The 12,773-nt window shown below is 45.1% G+C and overlaps 1 protein-coding gene across 6 annotated transcripts in view; it reads left to right on the forward strand.

Annotated features, from left to right (window-relative positions):
- The first annotated feature begins 1,401 nt into the window (after positions 1-1,401).
- meak7 (MTOR associated protein, eak-7 homolog) overlaps positions 1,402-12,773 on the forward strand; it is a 49,992-nt gene continuing 38,620 nt past the window's right edge. For 3 of the 6 annotated variants that reach the window (XM_078210615.1, XM_078210611.1, XM_078210610.1), the window contains exon 1: positions 1,438-1,588. The gene's annotated coding sequence lies outside the window, so the exon portion shown is untranslated. Of the gene's footprint in view, positions 1,589-12,773 lie in introns of all 6 variants that reach the window. The other 3 variants (XM_078210614.1, XM_078210608.1, XM_078210613.1) reach the window with 3 other exon arrangements.

The following is a 12,773-nucleotide window of genomic DNA, read 5'->3' on the forward strand; positions in this document are numbered from 1 at the left end:
CAAAACACTCCCACAGACTCCCACCCTTGTTACTAAGCAGAAATTGATAGTAAACAATAGAATACTCTCTACCTTAAATGTTACAAACTTCACAGACTATTAATTTAGCACACAGGGACCCAAAGATCAATGGATTTCAGTTAAAGGATTTTTAAAGTTTACTATTATTGACACAAGTAGACTTACATTAACACTGCAATGAAGTTGCTGCGGAAACCCCCTAGTCACCACATTCTGGAGCCTGCTCGGGTACACTGACATTGTATCATTAGTATATAATAAAATAACAATTAACCTATGACAATATATTAGGGAGTAACAGTACAATCTTTAGTGCCTATAAAACTAAGTTTAAAGTTTATTTATTAGTGTCACAAGTAAGCTTACATTAACACTGGAATGAAGTTGCTGTGAAAATCCCCTAGTTGCCACACTTCGGAGCCTGGTTGGGTACACTGAGGGAGAATTTAGCATGGCCAATGCACCTAACCAGCATGCCTTTAGACCATAAGACCATAAGACATAGGAGTAGGATTAGGCCACTTGGCCCATCGAGTCTGCTCCGCCATTCAATTATGGCTGATATTTTTCTCATCCCCATTCTCCTACCTTTTCTCCATAACCCCGACTGTGGGAGGAAACCGGAGCACCCGGAGGAAACCCACACTGACACGGGGAGAGCATGCAGACTGCGCACAGGCAGTGACCCAAGCCAGGAATCGAACCCGGGTCCATGATACCACATGAAGCAGTGGCTCCCCAAATGATGGATGTGCAGCGCATAATTGGAAGACCTTGGGAGTGCTTGTTGCATACCAGCATCATTAAGCCTCTTTTTATTTTTTAAAACATTTGGGAACATCACCATAATATATTTTGACCACAAATTTGGGAAAATATGTTATGTGTTCTGGTTGTCTTCTGGCTCCCAAATGTTGGTAGTACTCACACTTAAGTTTGGAAAGATCAGAAACTCCTTTATGTTTAATTTTGCCATGCTGTCTCATTCAAAACAAAAAACAGACAGAACAGGTTATGTACACATCACTTCAGTCTTGACTGCAGTGGGAAATGTGGCCCTGAAATATTTGCTCAGAACTCATCAGTCCACTTGAATACTAACCCTGTTGTACAGACAGAATTCAATGAACAATATCCCAAACTGTTCCAATGATTAGATCATCAAGGACGATACCAGGTATCTGTGAAAATGCTGGTGTGGGTTGTAACAGAGATAGTGTTGTACTGTATTACTCAATGTTTCAACTCCCAACACTGCAGCCTTGGGCAAGAACAACAGCTCGGACGAACTGCCCGCCTCCTAAAGGCTTACCAGCGAATGGTTGCAGCTTTAAAAATAGAAATCGCTCTCTTGAGTTTGGATAGGTTCTGGTGGTTGTCAGTTTCTGCACCTTCCGTTAAATTTCAGGTTTGGTTCCTTTTACTGTGCTTTTGGTAAACACTGTACCCAGGTTGGTGCGATCACATTGTGTCGGTATGCTTGCTTTAGAAACCACTCCTCTCTACCTCCGACAGACAGAGCAGCCTCTGGTTTGAGGAACGTCATTCAGCTCAAAGCACCAGCACCGTAAGTATGGTTTCCGCAGAGCTGATTGAATAAGAAAAGCTTATTACTCCAGGGAATTGGCCCAGTGTGGGGAATGTTACTGACTGCTGTGTAATTTTTCTAACATCACTCCTTATCAGGTTTCCACCAGAATGTGAAACACTTGCTTATTCTCAGCCACTTATCCAGCCTTCCACCTTCTGGCTATCTGAGCACGCTCCAAAATTCTGTTGCCCATTTTCCAACTGGCACCCAACCCCATTCACCCATCAGCCCCTGTGTTCGACCTTGGCTTGAGACCCAGCAACACCATAAACCTAAACCATTCTGCTCTTCAAATTCCTCCATGGCCTGGCTACCTTCTGCCTCTGTAACCTCCTGCTCTGCAACTCTGCATTCCTCAAATTCTGCCCTCTTCAACATCTCTGATTATTATTAGCTCATCCCTTGGCAACTAAATTTGCCAAATTCAGTCTAAATTTTAGACTCTTAAACCCCACGGCTTTGGAATTCAATATTCCTGCTCTTTCTCCTTGCCTGACACTCCTTAAAATGTAGCTCTTTGACCAAGCGTTAGTCACCTGCCCTAATATCTCCTGATGTAACTCGATGTCCAATCTTGACTGATCACACATGTCTGAAACACCTTGAGATATTTTCTCCTACAAATGTGCTATATAAATGGAAATTTTCTTTAGCTGTTCATGAAGTTGTTTGGGTGGCACAGTGGTTAGCACTGTTGCCTCACAGTGCCAGGGACCCGGGTTCAATTCCGGCCTCAGGTGACTGTGTAGAATTTGCACATTCTCCCCATGTCTGCATGGGCTTCCTCTGGGTGCTCCAGTTTCTTCTCTCAGTCCAAATATGTGCAGGTTAGGTTGATTGGCCATGCTAAATTGCCCCTTAATGTCAGGGATCTTAGGAGGGTAAATATGTGGGGTTACGGGGATAGGACAGGACCTGGGTGGGATTGTTGTCAGTGCAAGCTCAATGGGCCAAATGATCTCCTTCTGCACTGTAGATTCTATGAATGATTGTCACTGCTGCCCACTCCTAGTTGCCCTTCAGAAGGTGGTGGTGAACGGCCTTCTTGAACTGCTGCAGCCTGTGTGGTGCAGGTGCACCCACAGTGCTGTTAGGTAGGAGGTTCTGACCCAGTGAGCATGTATTTCCATGACAGGTTGGTGTGTGGCATGCAGGTGGGTGGTGGTGTTCCCATGAGCCTGTTGCCCTTTGAGGTATTGGAGGCTGTGAGTTGGGAAGGTGTTGTTGAAGGAGCCTGAATGAGTTACTGCCATGCATCTTGTAAATGGGGCAGACTTCAGCCTTGGTCCACTGGAGGTCAATGGAATGAATGTGCAAATTATTAAGCTGCTGTGTCCTGGATGGTGTTGAGTGTCTTGAAACTTTCTGGAACTGCACTCATCCAAGCAAGTACCATCACACTCCAGACTTGCACTGTGGACGCTTTGAGGAGTCAAAGTGAATTGTTTGATTTGATTTGATTTATTATTGTCACATGTCTTAACATATAGTGAAAAGTATTGTTTCTTGCGCGCTTTACTGACAAAGCATACTGTTTATAAAGAAGGAAACGAGAGAGTGCAGAATGTAGTGTTACAGTCATAGCTAGGGTGTAGAGAAAGATCAACTTAATGCAAGGTAAATCCATTCAAAAGTCCGACAGCAGTAGGGAAGAAGCTGTTCTTGAGTCAGTTGGTACGTGACCTCAGACATTTGTATCATTATCCCAAAGGAAGAAGCTGGAAAAGAGAATGTTCAGGATGTGTGAGATCCTTAATTATGCTGGGTGCTTTGCCGAGGCGACGGGAAGTGTAGACAGTCAATGTATAGGAGGCTGATTTGCGTGATGGATTGGGCTACATTCACAACCTTTTGCAGTTCCTTGTGGTCTTGGGCAGAGCAGGAGCCATACCAAGCTGTGATACAACCAAAAAGAATGCTTTCTATGGTGCATCTCTAAAGGTTGGGGAGAGTCATAGCTGACATGCCAAATTTCCTTGGTCTTCTGAGAAAGTAGAGGTGTTGGTGGGCTTTCTTAACTATAGTGTCGGCATGGGGGGACCAGAACAGGTTGTTGGTGATCTGAACACCCAAAAACATGAAGCTCTCGACCCTTTCTACTTCATCCCCGTTGATGTAGACAGGGGCATGTTCTCCTTTACGCATCCTGAGTCAATGACAGTCTCCTTTGTTTTGTTGACATTGAGGGACAGATTATTGTTGTTGCACCAGTTCACCAGATTCTCTATCTCATTCCTGTACTCTGTCTCATCATTGTTTGAGATCCGACCCACTATGATGGTGTTGTCAGCAAACTTGAAAATCGAATTGGGGGGAATTTGCCACACAGTCATAGGTGTATAAGGAGTATAGTAGGGAGAACACAGCCTTGTGGGGCACCGGTGTTGAGGATGATCATGGAGAAAGTGTTGTTGCCTATCCTTACTCATTGTGATCTGTGAGTTAGGAAGTTCAGGATCCTGTTACAGAGGGAGGTGCCAAGGCCCAGGCCATGGAGTTTGGAGATGAGTTTTGTGGAAATAATAATGTTGAAGGCTGAGCTGTAGTCAATAAATAGGAGTCTGACATAGGTGTCCTTGTTATCTAGGTGTTCCAGGGTTGAGTGCAGGGCCAGGGAAATGGCATTTGCTGTGGACCTGTTGCAGCCATAGGCAAACTGTAGTGGATCCAGGTAGTCCGGAAGGCTGGAATTGATTCGTGCCATGACTAACATTTCGAAGCACTTCATAATGATGTCAGAGCCACAGGCCAATAGTCATTAAGACACGCTGCTTGGTTTTTCTTAGGTACCGGGATGATGGTCGTCTTCTTGAAGTAGATAGGGACCTCAGATTGTTGTAAAGAGGGATTGAAGATATCTGTGAATACCCCCGCCAGCTGATCTGCGCAGGATCTGAGTGCTCGTCCGGGTACCCCATCCGGGCCAGTCGCTTCCCGCGGGTTGACCTTCAAGAAAGCTGCTCTGACATCTGCAATTGTTTGTTACAGAATTCCAGCCTCTGACATGCCCTTGTAGCTACAGTATTATGTGGGTCACCCAGTTAAGATTCTGATCAATAGTGACTGCCAGCATTCAATCATTGAATAATACAACACTGGAGGCCATTCGTCTGTCTAATCAGCTCTTGCTCTTTCAAAGAGCGACTGATTTAGCCCCACTCCCCTGTTCTTTCCTAATCCCTGCAATGCCCTTTCTCCTTCAAGTGTTTAGCCAATTTTGTTTGAAGACGACCATTGAGTCTTTTCTACCTGCCCATCGGGTAGTGCATTCCAAATCCTAACCATTCATTGCAGAAGAAATATTGTTGTCGTGTCTGTTGATGGTGAGAATTCGGCAATGGTAATTCTGTTGAATGTCAAGCGAAGGTGATTAGACAGTCTCTTCCCTTGTATGGAGCTCTGCATTTATCAGCCCCAGCTTGACTGTTGTCCAGGTTCTTTCTGCATATGGGAATGGACTGTTTCAGAATCTGAGGAGTTACAAATTATATTGAACACTGCAATCATCAATGAACATCCCCGATTCTGACCTTATGATCCAGTTAAGGTCACAGAATTGTTACAGCACAGAAGTAGGCCATTTGGCCCATTGTGTCTGCATCGGATCGGGGGCGGGGGAGGGAGGGGTGGGCTAGTGATGGAGGAAGGGTCATTGATAAAGCAGTTGAAGATGGTTGGGCCAAGAACAGTAAGGGGACAAAGATGACTCATTTCCAACCAGCACGACCATTTTCCTTTGTGCTAAATGGAGGGCTCTTCCCCCTGATTCCAGTTGCTGAAATTTGCCAGGGTTCCTTGATGCCACACTTGGTCAAATCTACCTTGGTGTCAAGGGCAGCCGGTCTTTGCTCACCTCCGGATTTCAGCTGTTTTGTCCATGTTTGGACCATGGCTGTAGTGAGATCTGGAGCCAAGTGGCCGTGGAGGAACCCAAACTGAGCTTTGGTGAACAAGTTATTGCTGGGTAAATGTTGCTTGATGATAACACTGCCATTGGCAGCTTTTGTAGACTGATGGGGTGGTAGTTTGCTGGATTATGTTTGTCCTTTCTTGTGGACAGGACATAGCTGTGCAAACTTTTGCACTGCTGTGTAGATGCCAGTGTTGTGGGTGTACTGGGATAGGTTGGCTAGTGGCACAGTGAGTTCTGGAGATGATCTTTAGCATCACACCTGGAATGTTATCGGGGCCATAACCTTTGCTGTATCTAGTGTGTGTTCAGCTGTTTCTTGACACCATGTGGAGTAATTACACAGGCAGCCATGGAGATTCTGTCTTTTCTTGATGTTGTAAAAAGGGAAATGTCGACCTCGGCAATAATAAAAACAGCAAGCGCTGCAAAAAGGATGGGTTAATGATTTGGGTGAAGGTCCTTTTTTTTGTCTGATAGTCATAGGCGTGAATACCAAGTTTCCATTATATTTAGCTTACCTTGAAGGGTTAAATGGCCAGAAAGTTTGAACAACAGCTTTTTTTCCCCCTGTTGAAACATAGGCAATAAATGTACTCACCAAGCTTTATGGCTACCATGGCAACGGAGTGTCCCACCATCTAACGATTATGACCTACCGGGGACCACTGAGGCCCTATCAATGAAGAAAGGACTTTTAGAAACAGGCACAGCTGTGATTCAGAAGCTGAGAGCAATGTGAAGTGAAAGACTGAGCTTTCTTTCCAAAATTGGAAATGTGATCAGTCAGGAGTTTTTTTTTTGGATCATGTTTTTGTAAGCATTTTATGCTGGAATTTTTGATTGAAGGGGGTTAAGTAACTGATTGTGAATGCAGCCTTATTGCAGTAAGTATAAAGCGGTTTGATTCTTCGCTCTGCATCTTACATGGAAGATATTTTTCCAGTTCGTATGAATAGAAACAAATTCATTGCATGCCATAGTTCATTGGCCAAATACTCTTCACCTCTGTGAATCGGGTAGGGAAGAATGTAAGTTGGCCACAATGTACAATGTAAACAGGCTAACCCTTTCTTCCAAGCCAGGTAAAAGTTAATATTGAGTGTTATGAAGTCTATTTATTAGTGTCACAAGTAGGCTTACATTCACACTGCAATGAAGTTACTGTGAAAATCCCCTAGTCGCCGCACTCTGGCGCCTGTTCGGGTACACTGGAGAATTTAGCATGGCCAATGCACCTAACCAGCATGTCTTTCGGACTGTGGTAGGAAACCAGAGCACCGGAGAAACCCACGCAGACACAGGAAGAATGTGCAGACTCCGAACAGATAGTGACCCAAGCCGGGAATTGAACCCGGGTCCCTGGCTCTGTGAGGCAGCAGTGCTAACTACTGTGCCACCATGCCACCCCATTGTTGCTCTGCTCCCTGCCGACTACCCTCTTCTGGTTTAGTTTGACTAAAGTAATATTATAAAGCCAATACCTTATGACAACAGGAAGAACACGAACAACTATATGGCAGCTTTAACAAAACGAAATGTCCCAAGGCGCTTCATTGGAGTGTAATAAGGGAAGAGGTAGATTTGAAGGAGTGTCTCGCTAGGAAGGAAAGGAGGTAAAGAGGTGGAGAGATTTAAGGACAGAATTACCAAGCACAAGGACTAGGCAGCTGAAGGCTTGGTCACCAGTTGTGGAGCAATTAAGATCAGAGGCCAGAATTAAGAGGAGCATAGCTCTCTCAAAAGGGTTGTGGGTTGGAGGAGATTACAGCGACAAAGTGACGTGAGGTGGTGGAGGGATTTAAAAACAAGGATGAGAATTTTAAAATCGAGGCTTCACTTGCCAGAGGCGAAGTTTGGTCAGCAAGGACTGGTGAATGGGACTTAGTACCAGTAAGGATCTGGGCAGCAGAACTTCATACAATCTCCCATTTACGGAGGAGCGATTGTGAGAGGCCAGACAGGACTACGTTGCAAATGGTCAAAGCTAGAGGTAACCAAGACACAAGTGAAGGTTTCAGCAGCAGATGCGTTAAGGCAGGGGTGGAGTCGAGTGATGTTGCAGAGGTAGAAGTGGCTGGTTTTAGTGATGACAAGATTTGTAGTCAGAAACGTAGCTCTGGAATAGCGGGAAAAGATGAGCACAGACTTGGAAGATGACAACGTGGACAGAGACTTTGGAGAGATCAGGGAGGTTGGAAATGGGAGGGTAAGAACACTGGGGTCAAAGGTTATCCCCAAGGGATTTGCAGGGACACTGGGGTCAAGGGTTATTCCCAAGGGATTTGCAAGGACATTGGGGGTCAAGGGTTATCCCCAAGGGATTTGCAAGGACACTGGGTGTCAAGGGTTATCCCCAAGGGATTTGCAAGGACACTGGGTGTCAAGGGTTATCCCCAAGGGATTTGCAAGGACATTGGGGGTCAAGGGTTATCCCCAAGGGATTTGCAAGGACACTGGGTGTCAAGGGTTATCCCCAATGGATTTGCAAGGACACTGGGGGTCAAGGGTTATCCTCTTTTGAGGGGAGAGGTGATGGTGGCAGGTTTAAAGAAGAGAGGGAGGCAAAGGGAAGAACATTAACAATATCAACGAAGAGAAGGCTAACTAATATCAGGGATTAGAATACAAATTAGAAAATACTGGAAACACCAAAGAACATCAGTCAGGATTTGTGGAGATAATTGAAAATATGTTATTCTGGATCCAGACCCTAAACCTTGAATATTTTGGCAGATGCTTGACTGGCATATTCACCTTCATTTTTAACTCTGTGTCGATGAGTGGACTTTGATTGAGTTAAAATCTCACCCACGGCACATTTCCAGCATGTTCTGTCTTATTGTTTCAGATCGCCAGCACAGTTGCTCTGTATCAGATAATATTGACTGTCTGACATGAGATGATTACATCTGTCCTAGAAAGGACATTTGTTAGTACACTGTATTAGGAAATTGCAATTGCGCAGATGGAATCAATATTTTGTGATAATTTGAGCCCCAAGGCTTGGCTAATTTTGATTTCTGGGATCAGTCAGTGGTAGCGATGGTCACCGCTGAGCTAGATGGCTGAGCATTCAATTCTACTCTGATTTTGAAAAAACTAGGTCTGCACTTGCATTATGGTGCGGTGCTGATGGAGTGCTGCGTTGTCAGAACTCATTTGGATGAGGTGTTAACCTAGTCTGCTAGCTTAGATAGAAGTTAATGATCCCACAATGACTTTTACCCTTTGAATCATAGAATCTCTATCGTGCAGAAGGGGCCATTCAGCCCAAGGAGTCTCAACCAACTCTCTGATAGAGTATCTTACCCGGGCCCACCACCCCACACATTTACCGTGGCTAATTCATCTAACCTATACATCTTTGGACACTAAGGGACAATTTAGCATGGCCAATCCACCTAACCTGCACATCGCTGGGAGGAAACCTGAGCACCCGGAGGAAACCCACGCAGACACGGGGAGAATGTGCAAACTCCACTCAGTCACCCAAGGCTGGAATTGAACCCAAGACCCTGGCGCTGTGAGACTGCAGTGCTAACCATGGTGCCACCTTGCAACCCATGATGAACAGAAAATGAGCAGTGTTATTTTCAGTGTCTTGGTCAACATTTATCCCTCAAGCACTCAAAGCCAAAACACAGATTAACAGCTCAGTCATCTCATTGCTGTCTGTTGTGTGGCCTTCCTGTGCATATACATAGACGATCTGGAGGAGGGGACCGAGTGTAGGGTAACAAAGTTTGCGGATGACTCAAAGATGAGTGGGAAAGCAAATTGTGTGGAGGACACAGAGAGTCTGCAGACAGATTTGGATAGAACATAAGAACATAAGAAATAGGAGCAGGAGTAGGCCATCTAGCCCCTCGAGCCTGCCCCGCACTTCAATAAGATCATGGCTGATCCGAAGTGGATCAGTTCCACTTACCCGCCTGATCCCCATAACCCCTAATTCCCTTACCGATCAGGAATCCATCTATCCGTGATTTAAACATATTCAACGAGGTAGCCTCCACCACTTCAGTGGGCAGAGAATTCCAGAGGTTCACCACCCTCTGAGAGAAGAAGTTCCTCCTCAACTCTGTCCTAAACTGACCCTCTTTTATTTTGAGGCTGTGCCCTCTAGTTCTAGCTTCCTTTCTAAGTGGAAAGAATCTCTCCACTTCTACCCTATCCAGCCCCTTCATTATCTTATAGGTCTCTATAAGATCCCCCCTCAGCCTTCTAAATTCCAATGAGTACAAACCCAATCTGCTCAGTCTCTCCTCATAATCAACACCCCCTCATCTCTGGTATCAACCTGGTGAACCTTCTCTGCACTCCCTCCAAGGCCAATATATCCTTCCGCAAATAAGGGGACCAATACTGCACACAATATTCCAGCTGCGGCCTCACCAATGCCCTGTACAGATGCAGCAAGACATCTCTGCTTTTATATTCTATCCCCCTTGCGATATAGGCCAACATCCCATTTGCCTTCTTGATCACCTGTTGCACCTGCAGACTGGGTTTTTGCGTCTCATGCACAAGGACCCCCCAAGTCCCTTTGCACAGTAGCATGTTGCAATTTTTTTCCATTTAGATAATAATCCAATTTGCTATTATTTCCTCCAAAGTGAATAACCTCGCATTTGTCAACGTTATACTCCATCTGCCAGATCCTCGCCCACTCACTCAGCCTGTCCAAATCTCTCTGCAGACCTTCTACGCCCTCCACACGATTCACTTTTCCACTTATCTTTGTGTCGTCTGCAAACTTTGTTACCCTACACTCAGTCCCCTCCTCCAGATCGTCCATATAAATGCTAAATAGTTGAGGCCCCATAACCGATCCCTGCGGCACGCCACTAGTTACCATCTGTCAACCAGAAAAACACCCATTCATTCCGACTCTCTGCTTCCTGTTGGATAGCCAATCCCCAATCCACGCTAACACCCTATCCCCAACTCCGTGTGACCCAATCTTCTTCAGCAACCTTTTGTGAGGCACCTTATCAAACGCCTTTTGGAAATCCAAAAACACCGCATCCACCGGTTCCCCTCCGTCAACCGCACTAGTCACATCTTCATAAAAATCCAACAAGTTCGTCAAGCACGACTTTCCCCTCATGAATCCATGCTGCGTCTGCTTAATGGAACCATTCTTATCCAGATGGCCTGCTATTTCTTCTTTAATGATGGATTCCAGCATTTTCCCAACTACAGATGTTAAGCTAACCGGCCTGTAGTTACCCACCTTTTGTCTATTTCCTTTTTTAAACAGCGGCGTAACATTAGCCGTTTTCCAATCCGCTGGCACTACCCCAGAATCCAACGAATTTTGATAAATAACCACTAACGCATCCGTTTTTACCCCTGACATTTCTTTCAGTACCCTGGGATGCATTCCATCCGGGCCCAGGGACTTGTCCACCTTCAGTCCCGTTAGTCTACCAAGCACTGTCTCCCTGGTAACATTAATTGTATTGAGTACCTCTCCTCCTACCAACCGTCTATAGTTAATATTCGGTGAACTATTTGTGTCTTCCACCATGAAGACCGACACAAAAAACGTATTTAAAGTTCCAGCCATTTCCTCATTTCCCACTATTAAATCCCCCGTCTCGTCCTCCAAGGTCCAACATTCACTCTTGCCACTCTATTCCTTTTTATATATTTGTAAAAGCTTTTACTATCATTTTTTATATTTAGAGCTAGCCTAGCTTCATAACCTATCTTTCCTTTCTTTATTGCTTTCTTAGTCGTTCTTTGTTGTTTCTTAAAACTTTCCCAATCTTCCAATTCTCCACTATTTTTGGCCACTCTGTACGCATCGGTCTTTAATTTAATACTCTCCTGAATTTCCTTCGTTATCCACGGCTGGTTATCCCTTTTCTGACAGATCTTCTTTATCACCGGAATATATTGTTGCTGAGTACGGAAAAGGATCTCCTTAAAAATCCTCCACTGTTCCTTAGCTGTCCTACCTACCAGTCTGCTCTCCCAGTCCACCTTAGCCAATTCAGCCCTCATCCTATCGTACTTCCCTCTGTTCAAACAGAGCACACTGGTATGGGACCCGACTTTCTCCTCTTCCATTTGTACCAGAAATTTGACCATATTGTGATCACTTGACCCAAGAGGGTCCTTCACAAGAACATCCTTAATTCTACCTACCTCGTTACACATTACCAGATCTAAGATAACTCGTTCCCTCGTCGGTTCTGTAACATACTGTTCAAGGTAACTATCCTGACAGCATTCTAAGAACTCTACCGCCATCCCACCCCTTCCAACTTGAGTCAGCCAATCAATATGCAGGTTGAAGTCCCTCATGATTATTGCCGTTCCGTTTTTGCACGCATCCATTATTTGCTTGTTTATAGCCCTCCCCACGTCAACATTATTATTTGGGGGCCTATAGACCACGCCTACTAGTGTCTTTCTCCCCCTACTATTCCTTATCTCTACCCATAATGATTCCACGTTTTGTTCCTTCGAGCCTATGTCATCCCTCACTACTACCCTGATATTATCTTTTATTAACAGAGCTACCCCACCACCTTTTCCTTCCTGTCTATTCTTCCTAAATGCCTGATACCCCTGGATATTCATCTCCCAGTCCTGGTCTCCCTGCAGCCACGTTTCTGTAATGGCCACTAGATCGTACCCATTTGTGTTGATTTGCACCATCAACTCATTAACTTTGTTCCGAATGCTTCGTGCATTCAGGCAAAGTGTCTTTATTCCAGCTTTTATCTGGACCCGATTTGATGAAATGCTATCAACCTCTCCCTCGCCCTCTACTCCTTTAACTACTTGAATGCCCTCATTCACTTGCACTCGCTCCCTCTCCTCTACCATTGATTTCGTAATTCCTCTTACCTCTGCCCCCCGCCCCCCCCATAAATTAGTTTAAAGCCCTATCTACAGCCCTAGTGATACGATTCGCTAGGACTCTGGTCGCAGCACAGTTCAAACGGAGACGATCCCATCTATACAGGTCCCATCTGCCCAAATACTGGTGCCAATGCCCCATGAATTCGAACCCATTCCTCCCACACCAATCCTTGAGCCACGCATTCGTCTCCTTAATCCTATTAACCTTGCGCCAATTTGCGCATGGCTCAGGTAGTAATCCAGAGATTACCACCTTGTTGGTTCTGCTTTTTAATTTGTTCCCCAGCTCTTCGTACTCCCTCTGTAGATCCTTAGTTCCTGTTTTGTCTATGTCATTGGCACCTACATGGACCACGACAACTGAATTTT

This window comes from Mustelus asterias, chromosome 4, assembly GCF_964213995.1.
Source record: "Mustelus asterias chromosome 4, sMusAst1.hap1.1, whole genome shotgun sequence".
Taxonomy (NCBI): Eukaryota; Metazoa; Chordata; class Chondrichthyes; order Carcharhiniformes; family Triakidae; genus Mustelus; species Mustelus asterias.